The sequence below is a fragment of the Callorhinus ursinus genome, unplaced genomic scaffold, assembly GCF_003265705.2.
Source record: "Callorhinus ursinus isolate GAN/ISIS: 27379988/994484 unplaced genomic scaffold, GSC_fseal_2.0 scaffold32, whole genome shotgun sequence".
NCBI lineage: Eukaryota > Metazoa > Chordata > Mammalia > Carnivora > Otariidae > Callorhinus > Callorhinus ursinus.
In genome coordinates, this window is record NW_027397094.1 from 2,463,790 (window position 1) to 2,491,203 (window position 27,414).

The following is a 27,414-nucleotide window of genomic DNA, read 5'->3' on the forward strand; positions in this document are numbered from 1 at the left end:
CATAGAGGCTTGATACTGATGGATGAGGCTCAGCAAGAAAAATTTTACCAGATAAACAATTCAAGAAAGCTTCAACCCTGATGCACCTGTTGCCGTTGTTCCATTTTAACATCTACTTGATGGTTATAATTACAAGCCTCCAGCACAAAGGAGATCTTAGTGGATACCAAAATATATGCTGGGTCTTTTACTGATTAATCCCAGAAGCAACGAGATCATTACATGAAGACTCATAGCATCCTAATTTTCTCCTGACAAGCTCAAGTGGAGGGCTTTTGAGGAGCTTAGCATGGTTATTCTGAAGGCAGAATGTTTTGTGGTAGAACTTTCCTGCACTAGGACTGACGCATGAACTGAGCTGCTTCACTTTAAGCTGTACCCCAAGTTCCTACACAGCGGGACCTGATACCTAGAGTGACCTATTGTTGCCTTTTTATCCATTTCCCTACGCACCCTGCTTGTCAAAACAGACAGGGATATATTTTGGTGACGTGTTTGTGTTAAAAAATATAATACAATGACAGCATCTCAAAGGCAGTCCTGAAAAAGTCTGCAGAAAGGGAAGTGCACAGATATTTTTCTGTACAAAAGTAATGAAACAAAATTAGTTTCTTCCTTTTGACATTCAAGCAAGTTTGATTATTTTTACTAATTTAGGTAGTACCTTAAGGCTATTAAGATTTCTCATAGAGTTTAGATACATTAAACAAAGATTACTTAAGACTGCTCAAATCTTCCCATGGTCCACACTATTCAGTATCACAGCCTACGACCACCCCACTTGTAAGCCTCCTTCCTTAACTGACCCTTTGTCATCCTTACCACCTACCAAAATAAGTCTGCTTCTTTTATGCTTATTGCATATTGCTTATGCTCTGTGTGTTGCTTTATTATAATTGCCAGAGTACAAGATTTAAAAAAAAATTGTTTACTGATGTATTCCAGATGCCTAGAAAAATGCCAATTACATAGCTACAGAATGACCAATAAATATGTATTAAATGAACACATAAAATGTTTATGTAGTTAATAGCAACAACACAGCAACTCTTGAGAACCTCTGAAATTTGTTTCCAGTGGGAATTCATATTTGGAACTATGTCACTTTTTGGATACATAGTTATGTGAAGAATACAAATATATAGTCACTTATTTTCAGTTATGAAGTAAAAGGAAAACAATTCCAGGTATGGATTTATAAACTTATAAATCTCATTTATTTCTCATTTTTGGGCAGCTAAAGAACAAAGATAGCACCACTGAATCACAGATAAACATTTATTTTTGTATCCTTCTGCTGAACACTAAAATTGGAAAGTATTAAGCCAAAAAGTAAAAGTTTTTAAAACATCTTAAGGAGAACAATTTTAGCATCAGACCTTTGCATCATCTTTGCAATTTGGGACACAACTGGGATTTACTTTATATTCATTTGATTTCTACAAATAAATATTCTAAGTCCAACAAGTGAATTATTTATAGGAACTTCATGCAGTTGAATTTATTTTCATGTAATATCTTTTAAAGTAACAGTAGTTCCTTTTATGATGGGTTCTAGCTCTACCAAGATGTTACATGACCTTAAACAGTATACTGCCTTTCAGGGCATCATTTTGTACCCCCCAAAATGTGGGGTTCAATCTGCATGCCCTCCAAGGTTCTTTCTGCTTCTGTGATTATGTGTCTCTGTATCTTAACACTTCTCTGATTGTGTGTCTTTTCATTTTACTATATATGATTGTGTTTTTATATTAAAACACCTAGTATTACAAATATGTCCGGATCCACTTTTAATTTACCATTTCTACATTTAGAAAAAGTGAACATGTTATATCGGTTAGTTTTAGAATTAGACATGATCTCTTATACTGTATGTTATCAATCTATTAAAATATTACATATCATACACTATGCTAACACGACAGATAACTTTTATAAAAGATATGTTATATTTATAAATATGTACTTTTTAAGTTAAAGACAGAAAATATTTCTGTCATGATTTCCTTGGAACTATACTTTCTAAAGGAAATTACTCTCATTTATCAGGAACCTGCTTTGTTCTGCCGAGTTGGGTATCATACTTCCAACATCTTATTTACAGAGAAAAGTTAGAGTTGCTAAGAACAAAACAAAACAAAAAACAAACAAAAAAACCATGACAAATTTAAGGACCATATTTTGTTAATATTAGTTTAGATGACACCTTAGTTATCTTGCCCCAAATATGAACTTAGATACCTTGTCCTGGAGCCTACACAATAAACTTTCCATTTTTCAATAATTGAAATATAATGCTAAACAAATTATTGATATTTCAATTATTTTGCCCCAAAATTTATTTCAGTCTTTTCCAAAAAGCCAAATCATTGCAATGTGAAATACATTACCCTTGTGTTTGTGAATAAATGAACATATTGAATGTGTATAGGAAGAAAGATTTTTAATGTCAGTTCCTTATTCCTCAGGTGTAACTACTGTATTACGTATATTTATTGCTCAGGTTGGTTAAAACTTCTTTTTTATTAAAACCAACCACAACATTTTTATGCTTTATTTCCATATTTCTTGTGAAATTGGAAGAATTAGCTTTCAAATGATCCAATATTATCTGGGCCTAAAAACCATTGAGAGTATTGTTAATACACATTTAATGGGAAGTACAGTTTTTAATGATACAGTCATGCTTTATGTTGGTATCTGTATGTGAGAATACATAGGGTGAATTATAAAAATTTTATCAGTACTGGAGGTTATGAGGAAATATTTGATGAGTAACAAGTAGCAGTTTTGCCTTAATTGCATAACTATCACTTGGATTCACATTTGAAAGTGCACTTGTCTCATCACTTCCTTTTATTAACAGGAATTTGCACTGTCATGTTTCTGAATACCGTGCACACGACCCACAAATAAGGTAATGTATGGCATATTTTGTTTTATGATGAAGTTACACATAAAGCATCTTGTCAACAGTTGAGTAACTGAAAGTTGTGCGTCATAAAGAAAATCATAAGTAAATTGTGAGTTTGGGGGTCCAAGTTACAATCATCATCAATATGTTGGCAATTTGTGACTGTTCTTTTGTTTTATTGAAAACCCACTTGCATGGAGATATCTACCATTTGCTGCTTATTCCCTAGTGTTACTTGTTTGCAGCAAACTAAAAATGCTTGATTGACTTAGTTTCTCTGCCATCCAGCAAAGACTTTCTTGCTAAGCATCATGAGGCAGCTGTGATGCAGCCACTCATCCACCTCATGTAGACACATCTGTCCAATCCAACAGCCACAAGGACAAAAGCATGGGAAATGTAAATTTCCTAGGGCTAGGAGAAACATAAAATCGACAATTGTGAGTGTGGAACAATGTTAAGAAAGTGAAAACAGTCCACTTAAAAAAAATACGTGGTCCTCTATTCTCAATATCGTATTGGTTTACCTGTGTCATTAAAACTGAGCAATGTTACTGAACTGACATAGGATCTGAGACTATAATTTAATGGTAGACATTTTGTTTATCCCTTTATATATACTGGGGGCAGATTTTGTATGTAACAGCAAAAACATTTTGATATGCAATTCCATTCACTTGGGCTCTTTTTCTCTCTGAAGAGGCTCTCCTCAGTGTACTTCTGGCTCTCACCGGTTAATAGGCAGGAAGGAGGGAGGCAGGGCAGAGATGTCCTTACCTGAAAAGCAAATGCCCCTGGTTAAAGGTCTGGCTTCTCAGAGAGCTGGATGGCAGGAAGCACGCTTGTTTGAAAGGTCCTGTTGGAGTGACTTGTGGTTCAAGTTACAAGGACCTGCGTTACGTTATTGCTCAGAAAGCAAATTATGTCTTGGTCTCAGAAATAAATCAAGGGGCAAGCATCACAGTTCAATATGTTAGTCACGTTTTCATTCTTAGCTTCTCATCAGAACTCTCAAAAAAGTCTGAGGGGAAGAAGTTGGGATCTTTCCAAGCCTTGTCTTTCTCAGCTGTTTCTCTTCTGGTTTTGGAAAGAGGTGGGATTAGATGGGAATACACATATTTCTAATTGAATATAGTAAGATAAAATTGAAAAATTGGATGAAAAATAACTGATTTGCATTTATATTCAATTGTTTCTTGAAAAATATCCTTTGATACCAGTGGCTATTTTTGCAATTAATTTATCACTGTTGATCATATAAATCTAAAAGAACAGTAGAATGATATGTGTGATTAAAAAAAAAAAAATCCCTGGGCATATTCAGCTTGTCTTTTCTTGTGACATCTACCTCAAAATAAGAAGAACTCATTATTCCTTCAATCACGAAAGTAGAAAACATCTTGCAATAAAACAATCCCAAATTAACACAACTAAGTTTTTGCCTTCTTCAGGAATCCTATTAGTGACATAATACAGGGACATAATGCATGATACAGAATGGATTTCATATCCTATTAGTGACATAATACTAGTCTGACAAATGAAATGCAGTTTGTAATGCAGAGTGCCCAAACTTTCTCTAAGGTCTTACTCAGAGAACAGTACTTATAGAAGGAGAGTAGTGGTAAAAGAATTTACTCAGTGTTGAATCTGTCCCTTGTCTTTGAGGTATTTCTCTGAGTTTACAATGAAAGCTCATCCAGACGCTCAGCTCAGGAATTGCTATGTCTTCAACAATCTTCTGTCTGTGCGTTTGGACCAATCTCACTGCCTATCTGGCAGTGGGTATGAATAATCTGTAGAAGTATAATCGTCTGTGTAGTAAATCTAGGATTTCTCTTGGATAAGATCTTTTGTTACTGACTTTTAGGAGAAGAAAGAGGAATTAAGAATATCCACAACCCAAATGATCCGTATGTGCTGTTGCTCTACGCTTATCTGGATAAAAGTGAATATACATTGTGCTTATTTTTTACTGCTCATTCTATGAAGCTGTCTTTGTAGGCCTATTTTTATGTCTCATATTTAAAAGATAAAGCAATGCACATCATGTTTTCTTATCTGAATTTTTGTTCTTGATTCTGCTGTCAGTGATGAATATGTATAGATAGGCACCTAGCAAGAGAGTTTCTGAAAGTGATGGAGATAAAGAAATGCTTAGTATTCTCAGTAACAGAAAATGAAAAGGAAATGTGTTGGTTACACTGGTATTCAGTTCTTTTAATCAGTGCTTCCTAAGGCAGGCTTACAGAGCTTTATAGAATATATGACATTCACTACTTCTCATAGGCAAGCTCCGAGGACATTAACCAAGCAGAATGTAACTGCTGTGGCTAATTCCATCTCTCCCATTTTTTGAATACTTCATTATAAGCAGCCTTCCTGCAGGGTGCCTGGGTGGCTCAGTCAGTTAGGCATCTGAGTCTAGGTTTCAGCTCAGGTCGTGATCTCAGGGTCATGAAATTGAGCCCCGAATCAGGCTCCAAGCCCAGTGTGGAGTCTGCTTGGACCTCTCCCTCCCCTCCTGCTGCCCACCCCTTGCATGCATATTCTCTGGCTCTCTCTCTCTCTCTCTCTCTCTCTCTCTCAAATAAATAAATAAATAAATAAATAAATAAATAAATAAAAGCTTAAAAAAATCCTTCCTTCATTCACGTGTCGTATCTTTTATTTCTTTATAGACCTTGGTTTCTAGTTGACCATTAGGATACTGGATTTTTAACACAGATAACCACCATCTTCATTCCATGTCAGTAACCAGTTGTAACACAGACAACCACATACCAGATATTTGAATTCCAGAATGTTTTGATGAAGTTTAACCTCCAGTTCAGTCTGAATAACCACTTGATTCTGTGTCTCCTTTCTTTAAAATATATATATTTATTTATTTATTTGTCAGAGAAAGAGAGAGAGCACGAGCAGGGGGAGGGGCAGGCAGAGGGAGAAGTGGACTCCCTGCCGATGCAGGGAGCCTGATGCGGGGCTTGAATCAGGACCTGAGCCAAAGGCAGGAGCTTAACTGACTGAACCACCCAGGAGTCTCATGTGTCTCCTTTCTTCTGGGTTATATCCTCCACCCCAAGTGTGACTAGGGCACATTACCTTTGTTGTGGCTTATGTTGTTTGTAAAGTGACTTCCAGATTCCTCTATACCTGCCCTGCCCATCCCTTGGGGCCTCCTTCACCTGACTTAAAAACTTTCCCCTACACATTGTAACCTTGCTAACCCAAAGTCATTTTACCCTTATTATACAGTAATGGAACTCCATAAATACCCACCTGTTATAAATCCCTTATCTTCTAATAGCACTGAATAATACATTACTTTATTGATGCACGTTATTGTCCATTGACTTTGTGTTGTACTAACGTTGTCTCACCAGCTATATGGCAAATTTCTAGTGGGATTGACCACATTTCTTTGAGAGAATATGAAATAAAAAGGCTTCTGAAGCTAAATACTCCAAGTGGCCATGTCCTAGGGATATGCTTTACAAAAGGAGTTGCTAAGAAATTGATGATTTATTAAAAGAGGTGTCTTCTTAAGAGAAGCTGATGAAAAAGTTCTTATAAATTTGTTTTTGCAGTGATCGGACATGAGAACCTGTGCTGAGAGGACATAGGTTTGACAAATCACAACAAAATAACTTACCTGGAATTTATAATTGGTCTTCTCTACAAAATTACACCCTGAGCATCTGTCTAGAACCTGATTTGTTTTGACTGATTGTTTGGAGTTCTGTCCATATCCAGAAATGCCATAACATTTTCACCAGCGAAAAATACGGATTCATGTATTTTATATAATCATGGAGGCTTTTGCTCTTTATTTTGTAAAAGGAGGAATAGAGAATGTTTAGCTACCCAACTCCTTTTTAGTATTTATTAATTTGGGGTTATAAACTTCATTGTTCTTCTTCTTTTTTTACTAATATTTAAAAACCTTTTCATAGACACACAGGAAAGTTAGGCTGCTCACAGAGAAGTTACTTAACAGCTGTGAGCCATCAGTGAGACTCTGGGGGGCAGAAATTGGGTCTGGGAGTACTTACCTCACACAACTGATACGCAGATTGACTATTGTTACTGTAACTAAAGAGCTTAATGAATTGTCTGGCACTTAGCAAATGCTTAATAGACGGTATATTCAATGAATAGCAATCACAGAAACATTGTTAAAATTCTCATTTTCAGGGCATCAGGACACATATTTTTCTAATTATTTTTAAACTCTTGGTTATCAATCACCTTTTTTGCTCTTCAATTTTTAGAAAGATGTCTTATTTTATTTCTTCTGTACATCTCAAGATGTCTTTTTCTTATAAGCGTAATGACATATTTGCTGGAGTCACGTTTTTAAGCTGCGCCTTCTTTTCCCTTATGAGTTCTGTATATGGTTGTCTAGCATATTCCAGTGTCTAATGATGTAGAGTTTAGGTGCCAATCCAATTCTTATATCCTTGGGTGTTTTTCCCTCTGAAGCTTTTATCTTTCTTTATCTTTCATTAACATTTGAAAATTCCAGAAGGATGTGTCTTGTGTTATACTTCTCATTAAGTTAGTCTGGAAACACTCAATTTTTTAAGTGTGATCTTCTTTAAATGAGGAAAATTTCTTTTATAATTATCTTTTTCCATGTTCTTTTGGTTCTTCTCCCTTTTTCTTTACTTTCTCTAATTATACATTGAATCTTCCAGATCAGTCTTCCATCTCATTTTTTTCTTTCTTTATTGGTTTATTCTCTACCCTCTTGCTTTGAATTTCTGGGAAATTTTACTGCATTATCTTCTGTTAATATAGATGATTGTGTTCTTTCTTCCAACTGTTCTTTATTTTTTTTCTTGAGTTTTAATTTGGAAATCTTGTTTTCCTTTGTTACACTATCCTTCATGAATTTACATTATTCTTATACCTAGATCACATGATTTTACTGACAAAAGTGAACCTTGGATCTGCAGAGAAAATGAAATTTCTTCTCTTGAGGCTGTAACTCATTTGAAGTACATTTTAAGCCTTCATGCCTTATTAGCTAGAAGGGAGAAATAAATAAATAAACCAATCTAAATTTAATTTACCCAACTATGCAATATTCAATCTCTCTTGGATAAAAAACAAACAAAAGGCACTAAAATTCAGAGCTCCCCTCTCCCTGACAACAGGTGTGTGTGTGTGTGTGTGTGTGTGTGTGTGTGTGTGTGTGTGTGTGTGTTGGTGGGGCTTCCACAGTCAGTCCTCAAGGATGTTTGTCTGCATTTGTCAGTCTTCTGTCATCATGATTGTTCTTCTCACAAATATCGTAGATTAGAAATGGGGAGACCAAGCTTTTATTTCCCATCTTTTCTCTGTATCTGCCAGATGTTGGAACAGTAATAATCAGAAGTGGGGTCACTAGCTCTGAATCCTTATGTTCAGTTGCTTTTATGCTAAGCTGAGTGTGGAGACCATTCTCTCCCAACACAGTGACACAACTCCCAAGGCTACTGACTCTTTCTATCAGACCGATTTATAAGTTAGAAGCTGAAATTCTCGTTCCTTCTCTCAGCATACCCATCTGAAATATATTCCAAACTTTCCAAATCATTCTGAGGTGCTGGGTGGACCAGAAACGTTGCTCTAGTACCCAGAAGACACAAGAGAAGCTCATAAGTATTATTCAGTTGTCTCATGAATTTTGTAGAGTGGTGAATAATTTATTTTTCAATCACCTCTTCTATTTCCTATGGTGAATCAGTGTCAAGAGGAATGCTCATTTCCTTTTTTTTTAAAAAAAGCTTTATTTATTTATTTATTTGAGAGGGAGAGTGACAGAGACGGCGAGAGAGATCACAAAGGGGGAGGAGAGGGAGAAGCAGGCTCCCCGCTGAGCAGGGAGCCCGATGTGGAGCTCGATCCCAGGACCCTGGGATCATGACCTGAGCTGAAGGCAGATGCTTAACTGACTGAGCCACCCAGGCGCCCCTTGGAATGCTCATTTCCAACATGCATTGTTGTCCCCTTTCCTGACAGCAGTGTTCACAATACACTCCCTTTCCTTTCTTGACTTGTTCATCTTTTGGACCACAAGGAAATATTTTCATATAATTTATATATGATTAAGGAAGACTGAAGATGTGTTTTTATCTAAGATTGGGTTTTTTTTTTTTTTGGTCAAAGTCATTTTTATTCATAGAAAATAAACACTTATTCCAGTTTCAGTTGTTTTACTTAAATTTGCTAATAAAAAAGAATTTAACATAATCACATAATCCTCCTGTTTCGACTAAGACAGTGAGGCTGTGGCTTAAAAAAAAAAATTCAGCACCATTTGCTCATAGGTCTTTCAGGATTTGTTCATAAAATTTCTGGAAATTTCCTGTCCGTCAAGTACAGGAATCACTGAGCTACAAGAGGATGTCTCTTTGAGACAACCGATGAGAAGTTAAGTTAATCAGTCATCAGAAAAGGAATCTCTGTACATTCGGTATGGTAACCTGGACTATACAACGATCCCCTCCCCTCCAGCTCAGGAGGGACATGCCTCGAAGCACTGAGGTATGAAGAGTCAGACTGTTACTCACTGTCAGAGTTAACTAATAACAGTAAATCTCTGGCACAGATGCTGCTAGTCTTCAGTATCCTGTGATTTGGGGAACTTCTGTCAATAGTCTGAATTTAATTCAGTGTATTCAGAAATTAAACCTGTTTAATAAGGTTCACTACTGTGCCAGAGTATCTGCTGGTTTAGTATCCTTAGAAAATACATGTAAGCCATGTAGGTAAATCATAGTCTTAAAGTGTGCTTAGAATACTGCGTTATTCAAACCAAAACCTATTTTGACAAAAGTTTATAATTAAAAGCAGCTGATGAAACGAAATCCCAAGTTATGACAAGGGAGACTCACTCTCACTTGAAGCTGTGTTGCTTAGAGAACTTAAAAACGCATGTGCCCTTAAAGCCATTCAAGGACAGGTCAGGAGACACCCACTCCTCATTCTTTACTACAGGACTCTGGTCAAGGGTGGGCCAGAAATGAGCATTTCTAGGTATTTCAGAAAAGCCCAAGGAATTGTTAAGACTTTTAAGAAATTCCTAATAGCGCAAAGGCAAGTCCACACACTTGCTCAGATGTGAGAAGAATGGGAGGTGGACTGTTCGGGCCTTGCAGCTGTGATCTTTCAGAGACAGAGAATCTTAGGTACAGGTGAATTGCAAGAAAATCTATTTGCAATCGTGGCAAAGCACAAAAGGCAAAGCTGCATTCAGTTTAGATGATCACCTGTGCCAGGCCAACCCCTGTATGGAATGATGGAAGATTGTGACTAGTTTTCGCAGACAAAGACCAACGATGTCTCAGCTGCCTCCCATCCAACTCATGGGTCTTGAGCTGTTCTGTTCTTCTGCCCTTGACTTCATAAGGAGTGTGATGGTCAGCCATGTAACCTGGGGAAACACTCTCTCAACCAGTTCAGCACATAGGGCCCCAAAACCTTTCTCCAGTGCTTTCCCCTTCCTCACACCAGCCCAAATTCCATGTCATATCAGTTATCAGTGGATTATGCCACCCATACATTTGAGCACCAGTGCACGGTTTTATTCTTCATTAAATTTTATTTTTTTTTACATGTTTTTGTTTTTGCTTTGTTTTGTTTTGCTTACCAAACTAGATGTGAAGCTCAGTGAGATAGCTTACAGTTCTTGAATATTTTTGGAATGCTATGGCCTTTATCCTAATTCTTTTTTTTAAAGATTTTATTTATTTGAGAGAGAGAGACAGCGTGAGCCAGAGTACCAGCAGGGTGAGCAGCAGAGGGGGAGGCAGAAGCAGGCTCCCCCGCGATGCGGGGCTCGATCCCAGGGCCCTGGGATCATGACCTGAGCCGAAGGCAGATGTTTCCCTGACTGAGCCACCCAGGCGCCCCTATCCTACTTCTTAAACAAATATATTTAGCCATCTATCAGCTTTCCTCTTTTTGATCTCTATTTACGAAAAACTGTTATATCTTTTTCCAGGATTACTTGATTGGCAATATTACTCTTATTTTGAAATCCTCTCCTGAGGATTCCTAATCACATTAATTGCTTATCACTTAAGTTAATCAAAGTGATCTTTTCACTCCAAAGACCAGAGACTGCCTTGAACTGTGTTTTTCACTCTCTGAGCACATGGTGCGTTTCAATGATCCAAGTCACCAATGCATATTCCAAATAAGTTGGCTTCTCTTTGTGATGCAGTTATATTAATATATGTAGCTTATTAGAGACATTATTCATAACACATTGTGTCAAGTGCACCACATGGAACATTTAACAAGATAGACCATATTCTAATTATATTCTCACAATACAATTAAAAGGATTTAAGTCAAGCCAGCATCTGGAAGAAATCATTTGCAAGTCATGCATCTGATAAAGGACATGTACTCAGAATATATAAAGAACTCTGAAAATTCAATAATAAGAGAACCCAATAAAATAAAAGAAAAATGTCTGAACAGTCACTCTAACCAAAAAGATGCATGGATATAAAATAAGAACACAAAAAGATGGTCAACATCATTAGAGAGATGCAATTTAAAGCCACAGTGAGGTCCCTCTACACACTTATTAAAAATTCTAAAATTAATAAAATGCCACAACAGTTTCTGGAAATCAGCTTGCCAATTTTTTTAAGATTTTATTTATTTATTTGACAGAGAGAGACACAGCGAGAGAGGGAACACAAGTAGGGCGAGTGGGAGAGGGAGAAGCAGGCTTCCCACGGAGCAGGAAACCCAATGCGGGGCTCGATCCCAGGACCCTGGGATCATGACCTGAGCCGAAGGCAGATGCTTAACGACTGAGCCACCCAGGTACCCCAGCTTGGCAAATTTTTAAAAAAAATGTTAAACACTCATCATACAACCACGCCACTTCATTCTTAAATATATATCTAAAAGAAATAAAAGCATATGTTCATGCAAAGATTTGTATATGAGTGTGCACAGCAGTTTTATTTGTGATAGCATCAACCGAGGAACAGTCCATTAGCAGATGAACATACAAAGATTGTGGTATATCAGTGTAATGAAATATTCAAAGATAAAAGGGAATGATATGCACAAAAACGTGGCACAATCTCGATCAGGCAGAGTGGATGAAGCCAGACAAAAGTACTAGTGCATGTTCTATGTTCCTATGGATGCATAATTCTGGAAGTCATAAACTAGTCTACGATGACAGAGGCCATCAGTGGTTGGGAGTGCAGAGTTCGGACAGGGGCATGAGGAAATTCTGGGGATGGTGGACATTCACAATCTTGGTGGTAATGATACAGTTTCATGGCATTTACATATGAGAAACTTGTCAAATTACATATCGTACGCATGTGAAATGCATTGTATGTCAAAACTCATCAAAGCTGCCTAAAAAGTATTTACTGTGGATGGTGTTGAAAGTATCAGTGACCTGAAAGAAAATTCCAAATGAAATCCTTCAATACCAAATCTTTGGTCATCACTGTGGGAGAGTGGAGTATGAATTTTAGCTGGGAGTTCAAAAAGGAAAAAGTATACAAGAAAAAAAAGTAAAAATGATTTCTTTTCCACTCTTGGCTGGAAATAAGTTATTATTTCTCCTGGAGTATGTACAGTTTTATTTTCTTTTCCTATAGTTCATTGAAGAAAAAACTGAGCCTGAAACCAAAATAAGGAAAGGCCAACTCTATCTACATGTATGAAATTCATCACTTTTAAATAGCATTGCATGATAATCATTGTAAATATTCAAATGAAATTAATTTCTATCTCTTAATTTCCCCCAAATGAACGTCTTCTTATTGTGTTTCATATTTAGACATGATTTTATCATTTATTTCCATTTAATTTAAAATTGTATCACATTACTTTTTTCATTTATATTTTCTTTATATTCTTTTGAAACAATGTTGACATGAAGCTATCTGACTTTGTTGTAAATGGACTTGCATACAAATCAGTTAATGGAGAGCAGAAGAGGAATGTAGTTAGAATTTCAATGGGTAAACTTAAACACTTTATATCAAGTCTATATGTAAATCTGGACACAAGAAGAATCAGAGATATGCACATCTTTATAAAGTATCTCTTCACCATAGAAATTTTCATGTGACTTCATTAATAATTACAAAGGTCTGCTGTTGTAATGACTCCAAGGGGAGGAGAGCAGATATACAGTCTATGAGATTTATCAATTTAGATGTTCTGGCAGAATTTAATTCAGCCCAGAAGTACAGATGAAGTGATGTCCTAATTGATTCTCTGCCTATTCCTAGTTGTCTGATAACCTCTCAGTCAGATATAAAGATAAGCAATGCACTTGGCTGAGCCCTGCCCCATCCTACTTCCTTGTGTAGCCTTCTTGGGAATTTTGTTAGCAATTTGGAGTTCCAAACTAATAAGTCCAGTACAAAGGATATCTGCAATTTCTAAGAGAGCACACTTTAAAAGACTCTTATTCAAGAGATTTATAAATATGTGAATATTTTATATTTTAAAATACACAAATTAATATTATAGTTTGTGTACACACAGAATTTGTAATTTAAGATATGCACACAGTTTTCTCTGTTACTTTAAGAAATGTGGAGAGAAATAGCAAAACCTGTGTATTTACCTGAAAGATCTGTCTTCCCAGAGTAACCAGAATATAGAGGAGGGGAAGAAAGACCTGGCAAATATAGTAGCTAGATCATTCTTTTTTAATTTATTTTATTTTATTTTTTTATCGCTAGATCACTCTTGAGTTAAATAAGTACTCGAAGAAATAACTGCAAAATATCAAAAATTCTTAGATATCTTTCCTGGTGCAGAACTGTAAAAACAGAAGTTTGATATTTCTTTTAAGTCAGATTTTAGACAGTTAATGAGAGAAGCCAAGTCATTTAGTTCTATAAGCTTAGAAATCAATTTAAAGATGTTTTCGTGCATGAGGTATAAAGCTATTCTAACTTTTAAAAAAGTAAAATAAAGATGGAATATTTTCCCATTATTATACACAGATCGTCATATTTATGTGGATCTTTGATTTACTGGCCTTCATGTGAATTTCACTTAACTTACAGCTTAATGACCTGTTTCTGTATTTACAATGTTTAAAAACAATGCTAGAGAATAGAACTCATTGAACTCTATTGTGAAAACAATTCTTATTTAATTCACCAGCTGGTTATGAGAGAGATAGAGACAGAGGGGGAGGAGGGAGGGAAGGCAGGAGGGAGACTGTGTAGGCAGCTCTATGGGTTCTTCTTGTGGTATGTTTAGGTGAAGTTAGTCATCTCCTAAATACTCTGAGCTGTTGAAAATGTGTGAGTGTGACATTTCTCTTTATCATTTTTAAGGTAGGCATAGATGGATGATCCAGTCTCATCAACCAGGGAGGGAAAATGCATTCACATTTTCTTTAACAGCCAACCTGTCATGTCCTTAAGGTCATGTCCTTCCTTATTTAGGGACTTAGTCTTCACTGGTGTTGCTCTCCCCACTTTTCTCCGAGGTTCCTACTTTTAAGATTCCTAATGCGTAGAATAGAGAGAAGCAAAACCACTACTAAAAAGTACTCTGTGTCTGTCTTACACTTAGCCAAATATGAACATATTTAGTATCCGGATGAGTATACAATTATTCTAAAATTATATTATTTCCATATTAATTATATGTTTTACTATGTTTTTTATACCTTTGAGGCATGCCTGGGGAGTCCTTTTCTATTCCTTTTCCCATTCCTTTCTTTGTTTATGCCTTTCTGCTGGGCTCTGTTTTCATCCTGCCAGTCTCCCTAAGGCCAAAGCTAGCAAAACCCCGCATGTTCTAAGCCATCACTTTCTTCCCAGTGGAGTAGTTATAAAAGCAAAAAAGTCTTTTTTCACTGCTAATATCAGTAGCTTCGTATAGCATGAGTTTGGTGTGGTAGTATGACCTTGTAATAAAATTCAAAAGTTTTCCAAATAGCCTCCATTTTTCTATTGAGAGTTCAGTGATCTCAGTGCTGAATGAGATTCAAGAGCCCAAAGTCCTTTGTTTTCCCCCCTCTTTCTTGAAGGCCTCACAAGTATGTAATTTCTCTCTGGAACCAGCCTGGGAATAGGACCATTACCGGTCTAGTGCGTTCTTCCACTTTTAGTCCAAGAGTCAATGGCCTTGGTCATATCCACTGAACTTTTGAATTTTTCAGTTCATTCATTCATTTATTGTGCCGGTTGCTGTGAGTGAAGCAAACGAGGACATCTATGCTCTTAAGGGGTTGACATTCATGGAAGGAAGAGATTAAAATTTATCAATAAATGTCATAATGTTTCTAGGTACAGATATTTGTGTATATAATTATTAGCGCTTTTAGAGCAAACAAACAGGATAAAATAAATAGAGTCCTAGGGCGTCATTTTGTATAAAATTGGAGAATTTCAATACTTCATTTAACATCAAATATGTCATTGCATGAAGACTTCAATATGTATTTAACAACACTGAATTGGAAATGATAGAATAACTCTCTTGATATACAAGTAACAGAATTCAGCTTAAGTTCTCAGAGCACCGGAATCATATTTATTTTAAATGCGTGTTACACTGAGTAAACTATTACTTTCAAGATGTCTCAAATAATTTGTCTAATCGCTTCAGTACATCTCTGCATAGTCCCAAGGCTCATTAAGTTGGCTTCTGTCTGCAAACTGTTTGACACAGGGAACTTCAGGTGCTGGCCCATCACTGATTCAACATTATGGGGAGAATCCATTTTCCTGAGATTCTGGTCTTGCAGGATTAAATATGTCTAAGGGCGATTTGTTCAAAGTCATAAATATGCACATACAGAGACACCCATTGTAGTATTCAGCCCATCCTGGCTCTGGATAGTGTTTGTTTTCACTCTACTTTTTATTTCACACAAACTTGGAACAATCAGTGGCACTTTATTGGTTTTGGCTTTCTTCCTCCTCCAAACACTATTGAAGGTAGAATATAAATTAGTGTGCTTATTTGATTTAATGTGTCTCTTCACATTTATTGTCAATAGATTTTCCTTTCTTTTTTTCTTTTTCACCCCCCCCCGATTGTCATTTGCCTTTTCACACCACGCATTGTACTTATCTACCACCAAAACTGGTTAACATTCCAACACCGGAAATTCCATAGCTATACTACTACTACTCATTTAAAAAGAAAAAAAAGAGAGAGGTATTTAGGACATCCTTTTTCACTGCTTTCTTGCCATTCTTAGACCGAGGACCCCAGCGTTCCAGCTGTGATCATAGTAACAAAACTGATTTGAGTATATAATTATACGCTCTTGAGCCATACCAGATAATAAATCTCATAATGCTACCTCATTTTTAATCCAAATAATGTGTAACTAGATTATCCGCTCTTTTTCTTTTTTCTAGTTATGAATAAAGTAATTTATTACCAGGTAATAAATTAAGTTGAAACGTAAAATGATTTTCCACCAGTGAGGACCACTTCTTCCATATTTCCCACTTACATAAAATCACTGTGGTTAAAACAAAGCCATACTGACAATTTACCCATTTTGTGTTTCCTTTTAGAATCTACCACTCTGAAAAACTGGCAATCAATTTTATTGACTGATGGCTGAGTAAAGTCATGGCTAGGAAAAATAATTTGAAAGTTATATATATTTTTATTAGATAAAAGATTTTATTTTAAAATAAGTTCTTTTCACACTAGAATCTCTATAGCATAATGAGGTTTGATAACACATAAAAATGCTAGAATCCACTTTATACATGACTCTTTTCCTTTTACCTGAAGGTAATTTTTCATATGTATGTATCTGCTGGGATATATATGTATTGAGGTGAACACTTCTTAGATAGCCATATTTTCTTCAAGATACCTCATGTCATCTAAGTATAAATTAGATTGGAGACACTGTTCATCCCTTTTATACTGTCTAGGAAAAAAATTCTCCCAATTTAACTAAATTAGATTCCAGGGTACTTACACTAAAATATAAGAATATATACATTTACAACACCCATCTTATAAAAGTATCCAGTAGAAATTTATTCTAAAATTCATTTTCTTTAGAATAGCAATGAAATGTGTATGATAGAAATTGGTTTTATTTGGAGGTAATATTTTGGAACACATTTATTTATTTTATTCCAAAGCTTTTCATCAAATGAAGCTTAAGTACTTTTAAAGGGCTGCAGTGTAGTTTTGGAATATAAGCCACAATAAATTCAAGAGGATAGCTCTTGGCTTCAGTCTTCCCTGGTGATTATTTGAAAGGAAGGAAAATTTGGGTCCAGATAGAAAAAGAAAACAAACAAAAAACACTTCCTCTGAGGCCTTGAACACCAACTTAAGAAGTCAAACTCTTTCACAGAGGAAATTCCCCTGACAGCATCATTTAAAGCTGGTTTTCTACGGGTTCTGCTGTGTTTCATTGAACTAGATTACAGATCAAATCAATTTGGCATGAACTACATTTACTCTGAGGACAGCAGTGCTCCAAAGCTCATGCTCTGGTTAAAGATGTAAATTGACTACTTACTCATGAATACCGTGACAATGAGTGCTACTAATTCACTTCCAGTCCCACCATCCTCTGTGGCTCTAACTGTCAAAACAAAACAGGAGGAATTTGGGTTGCTATATTTTTTATTAGCTAGATGATCATATCACTATTCTAAACAGGATTTTTTTTTTTTTTTAGGACTTGCTTCACCTTAAAACAGAAACTCAGTAAACACATTTTACCTCAATTTTCTTTTTGTAAAAGAAAATATTCTTAAAATGAAAGTACTTATAGATAATACATCTTTAGAAAGAATAGGATTCCTTATATCATAACCTCAAATCTGCATCTCCATATACTAAGTTATTATTTTGTGTTGTTAATTTAGGCTATTTCTTCCTTGACTGTATTTTCTGAAATTAAATATGACCTTCCCCAGAGACCCTGCAAATTTACACTTAAGGTTTTCAAGGGATATTGGACATTTTACCAACCTACCTGTATTTTGGTCCCAGTTATTGTCAATTATATCTTGGCTGGAAAATATCATTATTGTTGAATAAATGTCATTAATGGAAAATATTCAAATTGTTCAAATTATATTTCGTGTATAAAAACTTTTACTTGAGCTTTCTAAAAAAAAAAAAAAGAAAGACTAGGATTCCTAATAGTAGATGCATATGTGGAAGTCTAATCATTTTCGGGAAGAGCGGTGATGTCATTTTTTTTTTTTTTAATTCACTGCCTCCTTGAGGCGTTAGGGGAGATTTAATTAAGTTCTGCAGTGTTCTTGTTTATTTTTATTTTTTAAGAAATTTTTAAAGATTTTATTTATTTGAGAGAGAGAGGGACAGAGATAGTGAGGGGGAGCATGAGCTGGGAGGAGAGGGAGAAGAAGACTCCCCGCTGAGCAGGGAGCCCAATGCGGGGCTCGATCCCAGGACCCTGGGATCCTGACCTGAGCCGAAGGCAGACGCTTAACCGACTGAGCCACCCAGGTGCCCCGTTTGTTTTTTTTTAATAAGGAGTTTTTTTTTGTTTTTTGTTTTTTTTTGCCCTTTGCTGACTCTACAATATCAGTAAGAATGTAACTGAGGAAGTAGGTTATTTTCTGAGTTTGAGACTATGGGAAAATTCAGCACTTAACATATGATTTCTATGATATACTTTCATAGGTAAAAAAGCAAAATTATAGCAAGCTATCTGAAACAAATTTTAATTGTTTTAGCTATAAAGGTAAAAATAATTGTCTAGTATGTCTATTAACAACACTAGGAAATGTGATATTGTGAAAAGTCCATTTCTTAAATCTGTTAGTAATAAAGATAGTAGATCCTTTCTTTTATTTAATGATTTTTTTAATTCTTTTTTGATGCTAAAATAAAACTTTGTCTGATATGGTCGGTATCTAAATAATGTAGATTTGGTCATTCAACAAGGGAACACTGCTGGGAACACTCACTGCTGTAGACTCTTGACAGTCTAGTCATGAATGAAAGAGAAAAGAAACCTGCCCCCGTTGGCACTAACTTTTAACCAATACTGATATTTTCCATTTTGCATTACTAATGCATTTAGTTAATTAAAAACCTATAACTGGGGATATTCTTGCCCATGGCTTCAAAACACCTTTTGAGATAACATTTAAAAATAAAATGATACATTATTATTTTTTGGTGTTTTTTTATTGTTATTATGTTATGTTAATCACCATACATTACATCATTAGTTTTTGATGTAGTGTTCCAGTATTCATTGTTTGCATATAACACCCAGTGCTCCATGCAGAATGTACCCTCTTTAATACCCATCACCCAGCTAACCCATCCCCCACCCTCCCCTCTAGAACCCTCAGTTTGTTTCTCAGAGTCCATCGTCTCTCATGGTTTGTCTCCCCTCCGATTTCCCCCCCTTCATTCTTCCCCTCCTGCTATCTTCTTCTTCTTCTTTTTTTTTAAACATAAAATGTATTATTTGTTTCAGAAGTACAGGTCTGTGATTCAACAGTCTTACACAATTCACAGGATACATTATTTTTAAAAAGACTTTGGCTTTTAAGACAGACTTATATGAAAAAGTACCACCGATTGGTTGACTTAGATTCCACATCATTCCGATGATTTGAATTAATCTTTAAAAACGGAGGTGCAGCCTAATCTGTTTCTGCCAATGCTTACGAGGCTCATACTTACCTGGCTTTTGAGGTAGGAAATAAGATCTCTAAGTACGGGGATGTTAATTATGGTGCTTCATATGGTGAATTGATGGTGAAGTCTTTGCATCAGGAATCCCCACTTGGGAAGTAAGAGAAAGGAAGTATTTAAAAAATAGAGAGAGAAAGAGAAAGAGAAAGAAAAAAAAAGTGTTATTTTGCCAGTGTTTGAGAGACTTTATCCTACTTCTGTACCCTAATATGTGTGAGGCTTCCAAATTATTAAGAAAGTAAAAGTACATCCTTTAAACTATTAACTCAGTATCTATGTCTCTGAACTCAAATAGAAAGTGAATTAAATACAGCTTTTGAAAAACTCTTATATGTCCATATTCATATACCTTAAGGCACAGAATAGGCAAAACCACTTCCTTACATTCACTCTCCCAGAGGGAATACATACAGGTCTATTTGTCACTCCCCTTTAATACCTACTCACCCCACTGAGTTATTCCTCAAAGGTCCCCTGCTGCAAAGCTCCTGAACCCACATGGCAGCCAAACTATGTTCTCATTTTACCCTGGGAGGAAAACCCAAAATTATCAAAGACGTTTAAAATCATCACAAATTGCAGAGACCTTTCTTCTTCATTTTCCAAGTGCTGTTTAAAAGTCAGAAACAATATGGAAGTCAATGCTGTATTTAATTCAACCCTGCCCGTGTATCTCCATCTGAAATTTCAGTGGAACTTTTATCACAGATATAAAATATTCTTGGTGAGAACCTAGAGGATTCTTCTTTTTTTTTAATTAAGTTTTTTTTATTTTAATTACAGTAGAGCGAACTTACGGTGTTTTATTAGGTTCAGGTGTACAATATGATGATTCAACACTTCTATACATTGCTACGTTACTCCGCGCTCATCATGATAAATGTGCGCTTAACCCAATTTCCCCACGTTCCCCCACCCACCTCCCCTCTGGGGACCATCAGTGTGTTCTCTAGAGTTAAGGGTCTGTTTCTTGGTTTGTCTCTCTCTCTCTTTTTTACACTTGCCCATTTGTTTTATTTCTTAAATTCCATATATGAGTGAAATCATGTGGTATTTGTTTTTCTCTAACTGACTTATTTCACTTAGCATTATACTTTCTAGCTCCATCCAGAAAATAAAAAACACTATTTCAGGAGATTATTCTTTTTTCCTTTCAATATAAAGCTTTTAAATTATATACAGAAAAGTGTATTTGTAAATGACAGCATCAACAGGAAGTCAACCAAATGTTACATAAATGTCTTTTGTATTCCTGTATTTTATCCCATTAAAGACAAAATTTTCTTTACTATATGTCATTTAACATAAATATTACTAAAATCTAGTATGTGCCTAATTCCTTGTATGGAAATGTATAAATTAACACTTTTCCTCCTGATTTAGGGCGATCATTACAAATTTTGATTATTGTACCCAATTTTAATCTGTGAGATAAGAAACAAGGAGCCAATCTGCTCAAGGTATCCTCGTCAGTAGCACTTTGAGGATCTACACACTACACGTTCTGTTGTACTTTTTGTTGGTTGATGGTAATAAGAGGTATGGTATGTGAGAATTTAATATGGAATCTGGGTCTAAAATATTGAATCAGGATTTGGGACTTATCCTAAACACGTGTGGATCTACTTCAGGAGACTGGAGAGATAAGAAGCTTATGACTTTAGTTAAATTTCTAATGTTTTATTTTCTTTTAAATTTAAGATTTACTTATTTATATATTTGAGAGAGAGAGAGTGTGTGCACATGAGGGGGCGGACAGAGGGAGATGGAAAGAGAGAATATCAAGCAGACTCCCCACTGAGTGTGGAGCCCAACTTGGGACTCCATCCCACCACCCTGAGATCATGACCTAAGCCAAAATCAAGAGTCAGACACTCAACCGCCTGAGCCACCAAGGTGCCCCTTTTTTCATTTTAATGAGGTCTGAAGCCTGTTTTGGAAATGTTAACGTGAAAAAATCATGGTAGTTATAATATTAATCTGTAAGCTTTCCTCAAAGAAATATTGACACTCAATTGCTATAAATTAAAAATCAGTAGGTTCATATTTATTTGTGGTTTTATACAAACTATATTTGTTGTGTTACATATCATAAAGTATGAATCGGCATTACTTTATAAATTATATTTTATAAACTAGAATATTGGTATAGCTAATAAGATTACATTTTTTATATTAAAGAGGAAACCACCATCCAGTGGCCTTTTTTCCAACATCAACATATGTAAATCACACTGTCCTCTGCACTCCAAAAGTACTTTGCTATTATAATTTATTCTAATAAATACTGTAGTATAGTTTTCCATTTTCATGATGTATTGCATAATATACATCTTTAAGAACCAGACAGCTCTTTGACCCAATATTTACCACTTTCTAAGTATGTGTCATTGGAAAAACCAGTTAAACTTGGTGAGCTTCAATTATTTTGATGTTAGAATAAAGTTTTATTTTTTATTTTTTTTTAAAGATTTTATTCATTTGACAGAGAGAGAGAGACAGCGAGAGCAGGAACACAAGCAGGGGGAGTGGGAGAGGGAGAAGTGGGCTTCCCGCCGAGCAGGGAGCCTGATGTGGGGCTCGATCCCAGGACCCTGGGATCATGACCTGAGCTGAAGGCAGACGCTTAACGACTGAGCCACCCAGGCACCCCTAGCATAAAGTTTTAAAATGAAAATGATATTTGTTCAGAGTACAATAACAGAAACACATCTTGAGCATTGAATATGTAGGAAGGTCAAGAATTATATATATATATATATATATAATTTTATCTATCTATCTATTATTTTATCTATAGCTCCCTCTCTATGATGTAGGTATTATTATCATACCTGTATTAGAAAAGAAAAATCTAAGAAACAGAAAGATGGAGTCATTTCCCCAAAATTGTAACTTTGGTTTTAAAGACCTGAGGGTTTCTTTAATCCCCTTGATGTGGAAGCAATGGAATGAGCTCTTTTATGATAAGTAGAAATGGAGGCTAGCCCAAGGCTGATCAAGTCATGTAGGTTCTGACTCTCCCTATGGAATATCTTTGTACTTGTAAATTGCAATAGACACCAATACCACATACACGTGATAAGGAAGTGTGTGTAGATGGTAAATACTTTGGAAATCATTTTGCCCCTATGATTGCTTGATTAAAAGCTCTTTGAGGTAAAGATTCAACATCTTATTTCATTGTTTTATTTCTTACAGAACAAATAAATGCTGTTTAGTATGTCTTGGTTCCTATGCAATGCTTAAAATTGTTAGAATAATTTTCAAGAGATTGTGGGTTGCTTTTGAGGAAGGAGTTGGGGATGGAAGAGACGTGACCAATTTTGTCTATTGGTCAAAATGCAGATGTCCTCTCCAATTCTTCTCCCCCAAACTCTGCATTCGAATTAAAAATGCATATATTTTATGCAAACTGGTTTCTATATGAATGCATGCTTGCATCTTCATTAAAAAGTAGTATTTGTTTCCTTGAGATGCTCAATGTTTAATAGTACAGGAAATTGTGTTATTGAAAATATCAATCATACATTGACCTCAGGGATATAATTAATTAGATGGGGGGAGGTTCTTTAGCAGCAAGTAAATTGGTTAAAAAAGCATACATTATACCCATGGACCAATATCATAGAGCTTATGTTTTTAATTGGTTTTATGGAAGTTTGATAATGATAGCCTTAATCTGTAGGTAGCTATTTTTATTAGATGCTGAATTTGAAAATATGCAGACTATAAATCAGCTTTATTATCAATCAGTGCTTTGCAAATCTGACTACAATATCAAATTAGTCTGAGTATGTAACAGAAATTTCCAATTTTCGTTCAATAAACAATGAGATTTCTCACAGCTGTGGCTTTATTAGGAGAATAAAATATAAACCAAATGAAAAAATTATTTCAAACTGTAAACCATCAAGTGATAGGTGGCTAAGGTTGTGAATAAATTATTTAAGTATAACAATACATTGGGAATTTAAGATGATTATTATTTCTTTTGGATAATGATTTGATTATCTCAGATACTTTGATTTCCATTCTAAATCTTAAACAAAATTTCAGGTTACATCTTTGCATAGTATTTTTTCCTAGTCATTTTATTTACAAAGGACTGAGCATAGTGAGGTTATAATTTATTCATTATCATAAAGTTTTCAAATCTATTTATTGTCTGAAATGTGGAGATTGTCCCTTGGCTAATGGGTAGCAAGCCCACTGGATTAGCACTCATTCTTCTGCTTCTGTTGGCAGAGCCCTTATATATAAAAAAAAAATAATAAGATGGATTTCTTTACATTTCCACCACAAAACTATCACCTCAAGGTAATTTTCTGGAAAATAAAGGAAGATTATGCATTTTGTAGAAGCTACTTAACACAATTATATTTAGTCTTTTAACAGTTCACAAACTTCACATAAAAATTTTGTTTAGGTAGATTTCACCCAATGGTTATCCCCATTAAAGTTTATAACTACTCATAAACTTGTTAGGACATAATAATACAGAATATACAGTGATTTTAGATTAAAATACTCTGACAACATTATAAAACTCTGCAGATTTATATATAAAATGTATGCCTAAAAATTGTGTTTCAGTTCATTTCAGAGTTTGTAGCATTTATAACCTAAAAGGTCAAATTTACCATTTGTTTGAGACAAGCCTGCCCAGAAAATTGGTGTAACTTTTGGAATTCCTCACCTTTAGAAATTGGTTCATTTTTTTCTTTAGCTTTTAGAATTTGTAGAATAGTTCTAGAACATTTCCAACATGACAGGTTTGTCCTTTGAGACCTTGGTTTGGTGCCTCAACCCCGGGAGCTCTGCTTGACTAGGAATGGATGCTGAGGTACTTCTCTTCCATAGAGTTCTTAGAAATGAGATGTCAAATATCACGTTTTCTAGACTGTACTTTCTTTGACATATCTGGCTTATCAGAGATTGATGACTTGCTCGTGTGATTACTTCCTAATTCCCATAGTTGCAAGACACTTAGTGACTCAGAGAAATAGTCCACCTCATAATCTAGCTATACCTACCAGGATGCAAGGATGTTTGTTGGTGAGGGAGTTAGAGTTTATATGTCTTCATCATCAGGCTAAAATGGTGCCTAAAAGTTCTTCAGGAAGCTCCTTGTAGTGCTCCATAGAATATCAGATGCTGCATCAAAGCATCACTATCACTTAATCACATGAAATAATCTAGGGCAAATGAATGCAGAGCTATATTAAAATATAAACTTTAATTATGCTAATATACCCCATATGTAGATCTATAAATATCCCCAGATGACTTATTCACTAATATGTTTGATTAACAGATTGAGTAAATATAGATTAGCTTAAAGTACATGGAGTAGTTATAGATTTTCTTTAAAAATTTTACTTGAGAACTCTGCTTTCAAGGATATTTCTATGCCATCAGCCAGGTTGAGTATTTTCTGAGCTAAAGAGGTTCTTTTTTTCTTGTAACTTGAAGAAATTAATGAAAACATCAGGAAATTGCTTTCTCATTGTACATGACATTTATAATTTCTCTCCCCTCTGTTTATTTAATAAAACTCGTAAGTAGGGGCACCTGGGTGGCTCAGTCGTTAAAGCATCTGCCTTCGGCTCAGGTCATGATCCCAGGATCCTGGGATCGAGCCCCACATCAGGCTCCTTGCTCAGCGGGAAGCCTGCTTCTCCCTCTGCCACTCACTCCCCCTGCTTGTGTTCCCTCTCTCGCTGTGTCTTTCTCTGTCAAATAAATAAATAAAATCTTTAAAAAAAAAAAAAAACTCGTAAGTAAATATTTGCTCGTTCTGGGTAAAAGGTAAAATTATGTAAGAATAACAACTTCAAAAATAGATGAAAGAGTTAAAGACGATTTATTTCAAGTCTTCTTAAGCATGACCTCTTGCTTTGATCAGATGTCACTAGACCGAGGAGGCTGGGTCTCTAATAGCTATTCCTGACTCACAACCATGCCCACACCTTGCTTTGACCAAGCCGCTGTAGCAAAATCAATTCTTTCCTCACCATTCTTAACTTGAAATTGTTACACTCAGAGCAGTTTATCACTAGCTTATTTTTATTTGGATGCCGTTATCAGAAGATATGAAAGGATGTATGTGTATTTGAGTAGAGGGCACTGAGGTATAGTTTTTCAGTCATGATGCACTACACCGCTTGATCTTCTGAGGATGAAAATATAGTCAAAATTCAGAACTAAAATAATTTATAAATGTGGGTCTCACTTATTAGTATAAGGTAATATTTATTTGTTGAATAAAAGCAATTTATTTTAAGCCAAAAAATATTCAGTTATTTCAACCTGAACATATGGAATATGACTTTTAAAAAAAAAAAAGAATCTTCCTATTTGTTCACTTTTTTCTGTTAAAAGAGAGGTCTTGGGTAGACTAGAGTTCCATTGGATTTTCCCTTTTTCTCCATATGCGCCAGTTCTTCTTGGGATGCTAAGCTAATTATATGCAGATTATTATAGTGTTTTCTTCCTCTCAGACTTATTCTGTAGCTGGCTGCTTTTTTTCTAATTCTTCATTTTTCAAATTCAGAAGGCATAAGCATTGCTGATCTCATTGTCTATTGCTGAGGTTTATACGCATATCCTCAGAAGAGCTGTGAAGTTACACGAACTCCAGAGAACCAGAGGGTTCAGAATCAGAGTTTTCTTCTTATTGTCAAGCCAGAGACCTTAGTTGTATAACCTCTGATAAATCCATTCAGTTCAAGCAGCGCTACTCAACCCTGGCTGCACATTGGAATTAATTTAGAGAGCTGTATGTCCTGAAACTGAACTAGAAATTCTGATTTAATTGGCCTGAGATGTGGATATGTTAAAGCTCCACACACAATTCGAATGTACACTGACTGTTGAGAGTCACCGCTTAACACGGGGCTCCGAAGCTGGAGCAGATCTGAAGATGGCTGTGGAGCTAGAAGGAAAACTCAGAGCTCTAAGGCTTATTTTCAAAAATAAATAAATACTTTTCACAGAGTAGGCGTGTACCTAATGGTTTGAAGACTTTTGTTTTGTTTTGATTTTGTTGTTGTACATCTAGTTGAGCTGAATGGGGGGATAGCAGTGAAAGAATGGTAGACGAGATATTTTTATGTGGAATTTGATATAAGTACTTGAAACTAAAATGGTGATTGTTACCTGTTCATAGCTTCATATGTGTTTCGAAAAAAAAGAAACAAGACTGCTAGGCTTTAATAGATCACTGTTTCATGAAGGCCAATCTTTCTCAAACTATGACTCACAGATGTCCTGTAGCAGTATCACCTGGGGATGTGCTGAAATTCAAAAGTCCTGGGCCCTGACTCTTACCTCGTGTGTCCTAATCTCTTGAGGGCAGGAGCTGGGCTTGCCAGGCCATTACCGGACACACTCAGTTTAAAGAGCCACGGCTGTCAGGCACCTGGGTGGCTCAGTTGGTTAAGCGACTGCCTTCGGCTCAGGTCATGATCCTGGAGCCCCTGGATCGAGTCCCGCATCGGGCTCCGTGCTGAGCAGGGAGTCTGCTTCTCCCTCTGACCCTCCCCCCTCTCATGTTCTCTCTACCTCATTCTCTCTTTCAAATAAATAAAATATTAAAAAAAAAAAGAGCCACGGCTGTCATCAGCTCAAGCTCTGATGGGCACAATGAGCAACTTGCCCTGCTTTAAGCATAGCATCTCTGAGTAACACCAGCCAGCCTGTCAATCCTAATGGTATGTAGATCTTTACTGTTTGACAAATTATTGGGCTTCAACCATCTGCAAGGCAGTGTGCTCACTGGGCAGATATTCAGATTAGGAAAATACTCAAGTCTC

The 27,414-nt window shown here is 35.8% G+C and overlaps 1 protein-coding gene across 1 annotated transcript in view; it reads left to right on the top strand.

The window, feature by feature from the left end:
- The window catches only part of PCDH15 (protocadherin related 15), a 1,645,434-nt gene that overhangs the window by 636,599 nt on the left and 981,421 nt on the right, over positions 1 to 27,414 (top strand). Inside the window, exon 3 of the mRNA XM_073878941.1 lies at positions 2,867 to 2,917. The gene's annotated coding sequence lies outside the window, so the exon portion shown is untranslated. The remainder of the gene's footprint in view (positions 1 to 2,866; positions 2,918 to 27,414) is intronic.